Raw genomic sequence first — 4,721 nt, 5'->3', positions numbered from 1 at the left:
AACATCCTGTCGAAGATTCGGCCAATAGAAATAATTTTGCAGTACTGCCACTGTTTTCTCGACCCCGAAATGCCCAGCAGCCCGACTGTAGTGTGCTTCCCAAATCATCTTGGCACGCTCGCTTGAAGGAACACAAAGGTGACCGAGGTGGCATAATAGGGCATCCTGGAGGTGAAAATCTGCAACATGCCGACCCTCCAAGAGTGTCTGGTATGTGTGGCCGAATTCTGGGTCGCTTTTGTAGAGAAGTGGCCAATCAGAAGTCTCGTGCCCACAAGAGTTGAGCACGGTGGTTAGCGCCATGATCGGTGGTCGACTGAGGCAATCTGCAACATTATTGGTGCTGCCCTTCTTATACTTGATATTCAAGTGAAACTGTTGCAGGTATGTAGACCACTTCTGATGGCGATCATTCTGCAATTTCCCTTGGGTCTGTATGAACTGCAGAGGTCGGTGGTCTGTGTGGATGACCGTTTCCTTCCCCAAAATGTAATGCTTCCATTGTCGGCAGGCCTGTACAATGGAATACATCTCTTTATCATAAGTGGGGTACTTCCGGACTGTGTCTGAAAGTGTTTCACTGTGATATGCCACTGGATGTCCATGTTGAGTAAGGACTGCCCCAATAGCATAGTCAGAGGCATCTGTCTCGACCTCAAATGGTTGTTGTAAATCTGGTAACGCGAGCACTGGTGCCGTGCAGAGGCGATCCTTCAACTCCATGAATGCCTTCTGTTGAGATTCAGACCAAAAGAATTTTGCTTTCGCCCCGCCCTTGGTGACTTGACTCAAGGGCCAAGAAATATGAGAAAACCCCAACACAAACCTGCGGTAGAAGTTGGCAAGACCTAGAAAGCTGCGGAGCTCTGTTAGAGTGGTTGGAGAGGGCCAATCCCGAATGACTTGGACTTGGCTGGATCGACATGCACCCCCTGTTCATCAATGATGTATCCCAGATACTGAACCTGGGTCATGCCAAAAGTGCATTTCTCCAAATTGGCACATAGCTTGTGTTGCCGCAGTGTTTGGAGAACCTGTCGGATGTGGTGGAGGTGCTCTTCCCAACTCTGGCTGAAGATCAGAATGTCATCCAAGTATACTACTACAAAGGAGTTGGTGAATGGCCGCAAGATGTCATCCATTAGCCTCATAAAGGTTGCAGGAGCATTCGTCAATCCGAAAGGCATAACCAACCATTCGAAGAGGCCCTCCTTGGATTTGAAGGCAGTCTTCCACACATCAGAGGGTTCGATTGGTACCTGGTGATATCCTGACTTCAGATCGATCTTGCTGAAATATTTCGCCCCCTTTAGTTGGTCTAGGAGGTCATCAATCCGCGGGATCGGGTACCTATTACGGACAGTGATCTTGTTCAGCGCCCGATAGTCAATACAGAGTCTCCACGTCCCATCCTTCTTCTGTACCAACACGATCGGGCTCCCACAAGGCGATGAACTCGGACGGATGTGACCTTTCTGCAGGAGCTCCTGAATCTGCCTCTTGATTTCATTGTTCTCCAGAACGGAGCGCCGATAAATTGGTCCATTGGGTAGCGGCGCACCTGGGTCAGATCGATGGAGTGCTTGACTTGACAGTGCAGAGGAACCCCTGCCGGGAGGTGAAGATGTCTCGTACTCCTCCACAACCTTGTCCATCTGTAGTTGTCGTGCAGAGGGACCCCGTTTGGAGGCCGCGCCACTGTCTTCTTCTTTCCTTGAGGGCGTATCATCAGGAAACAAATTTCCTGGTTTTGGAAATGATCTTACTGCATTGTTTTGCAGTAATCAAAGAGATGGCGGCAGGTGGTGCTACCTCTGGTATCCTGAACAACTTATTTCCCAATGTAATAATAACAGCACGGGGCCTTGATTCATACACAGCATGTCGCTTCCACAAGTATGGTTGTCCTAGTAATACATCACAAACTTCAAGGGGAGCAATGTCACACAATACCTCATCCGTGAAGGGCTTGATGTTGTATGGAAGGCGACACTGCTGGCTCACGCGAAGATCTCGTCCTTGGTGAAGCCACCCAATGGTGTATGGTTGTGGATGTGCTGTGGTCGGTAAGCCCAACCGCTTCACGACCTCTGCCGAAATGAGGTTCTTTTGACTCCCGCTATCAACAATGAACTGTATCGGGGAGCCCTTTACCCACATCTGGGAGTGGAAGAGACGCTCCTCCTCCTCTCTGGATCTTCGGGTTCATTTTTCTGGATCTTTGCGGTAGCAACAGTGGCGTTGGGATCCGCATCAATGATCTGCTTCCCTTTTTCATACCCCTTATCGGGTTCTGACTCAGAGTCGGAACATGCATCTGATTCTGAAACCTTTAGCTCAGCCACCAGTGACTGCTTGGCCCGACACTCACTTGTGTTGTGAGTGGAGCTCTTATGGAACTCGCACCATTTTCCAGTGTCCTTTCTCGGCTTCGCGGCGTGTTCTTTGCTTGCAGCTTCGGCTGGTTGTCTTGGGCTGTCCCGCCTTGGCTTTGTCCTTTGTTCTGTGGTTTAGGGGCACCTTTCCCCTGCTTTGGATTCGCAGATCCAAAGTCTCGCTTCTTTTGTTTAAACTTCTGCTCGACCTTGACGGCATATCGGTATGCTGCGCCGAGCGAGGGGATGTTTAGGATTGTATTTCTTCCTGGATGTACTTGTGCAGGCAGCCACGGTATTTGAGTATCAAATGTTGCTCCGAATCCTTGATACCCAACTTTGTGCGAAGGGTATGGAAAAGATTGGTGAACTCCGGCACATCTTGGTCCCTTCCCTGCCGCAGCGTGGTCCACTTTATGTATTCATCCTCATAGCTTCCGACAGGGTAGTACTGCTCCTTGATGGCATCCCGGAACGAATCCCAGGTGGGTGCGGCTGAAAATAGTGAGCCAGTACTTTCATCCTTCTGCTCGCAGTAGGTTTCCCACCAGTCCTTGACGTGGGGGGCTGCTTTGAGAAGAGCAAAAACAATCTTTTCCCGACTCGAAAATTCATGAACAGAAAAATAACCCTCTAGCAGATTTAACCATTTATCTACGGCATCTGCGTCTATCTGACCCTCGAATATGGGGATTTCAAAATTAACTTGTACCTTAAAGGGTGTGGCGTTTCCAGAGTAGCTGCTGGAAGCCGATGCGTCGCTTCTGGGTAGCCGCTGAAGGATCTGGGCAAAGCTGTCCATCATCGCGTTCCGTTGTCGCTCGAGGGCTTCTTCGAGCAAGATTTTGATGGGATCTCCTGCCCCCTCGTCTTTCTTCTCGTCCGCCATGGGAGGCCGTCGGGATTTGCGAGGCTGGTCTTGCAAAGGTTCAACCAGTTCAAGCCCTAACTCCTTATATCCCGACCTTGTTGGGGACATGCAAAGAAAAACAGAGAAAAAGCAGACCGCTCTGATACCACTGATCCGATTTAAACAGGAACGCAACAAATTACAGAGATAACCATATACACAAAGATGCAGCGGAAATAATACTTCATTTCATTAATGGAAAATACTGAAATATGCTTACAAACAGAAATGGAAATAAACCAGCTAGGGCGATGGTAGCTTATCTCTGAGAAGAGATGTGATGGCTACATGCCTCTGAACTGTGTTACAATGAGGCTCGAAGGCCTATTTATTGTTGAGAAACAATGGAAAACCCTTAACATTCCAAAACCTAACCCTAGGAGATGAAACGCCAAACTGTGGGCCCCGTTTGGGTAAATTGGTACATCAACTTCCCGGGGTCGTAACTTTGGCATATGATCTCCGTTTGACGCATACAATAGCTCGTTAGAAAGATCTATCCGAGCACTACCATTGTTGGAATGGGCAACATCGGTCCACTCCATGGACCCATGTTGCCCCCGGATTCCTCAAAAAACGTCGTTTAGGGCCTCAAAACGGCTCCGGAAGTTCAGGACCCAAAAAACTGCTAAAAATAGTAAGTTGTGCTACAATTAAGGAAACTGAAAATGCTGAGAAAGACAATGGTGGGGGTCCAGGTGGACTTGGCAGGTGGCCACCAATATCCACCTGGATCATTCCTCCCCCCTTAGGAAGCAATGGTCCCCATTGCGTTGAGCTCCTCCATGAGATGAGGAAACTTTTGCTGAACTTGTTCCCTGGTGAGCCACTTGCCCTGCTGAAGGAGTTGGCCTGCGTTGACAACTCGATACAGTTGGATATTCTATTGGTGAGTGTTCTTGATCTGTGTGTCCATGATCCGATCAGTTGCAGCTTGTTCCATGCAATCTGGATTTAATTCTGTGGGTTTGAGCTGTTCTGCAATGTCGGATGTGTCTAGCAAAGGTGGAAAGTATGGCCGAAGGCGGTCCACATTGAACACTGGGTGCAGGCCAAGGAATGGGGGAATGCTGAGCTCAAATGCATTGTCTCCCATAGCCTTAGTAATGGTGTAAGGACCATATCGGAGTGGTCTCAATTTCTGATAGGCTCCAGTAAGGCGTTCCTTTTGCAAATGCAACAGACTTTGTCGCCCACCTGAAACTTGTGTGGCACCCGATGTTGATCATGTCGCTGCTTGTACTTGGCATTTGATTTCTCAGAATGTCATGGACCTGCTGGCGAATATGTTGGATGCGCTCAATGAAGCTGGTGGCCTTATCTGTTTCGGACTGGACATGAGCTGAATTCATGTGAGTAGCTGCAAGTGGCATGGCCACATCAATGGGGCATAGTGGCTGGAATCCCAAACCCACCTGAAAAGGGCTATGGCCAGT

This window comes from Pinus tabuliformis, chromosome 8, assembly GCF_031772625.1.
Source record: "Pinus tabuliformis cultivar Carrire ecotype Pingquan chromosome 8, CPIR1, whole genome shotgun sequence".
NCBI lineage: Eukaryota > Viridiplantae > Streptophyta > Pinopsida > Pinales > Pinaceae > Pinus > Pinus tabuliformis.
Note: the sequence above shows the minus strand (reverse complement) of the source record.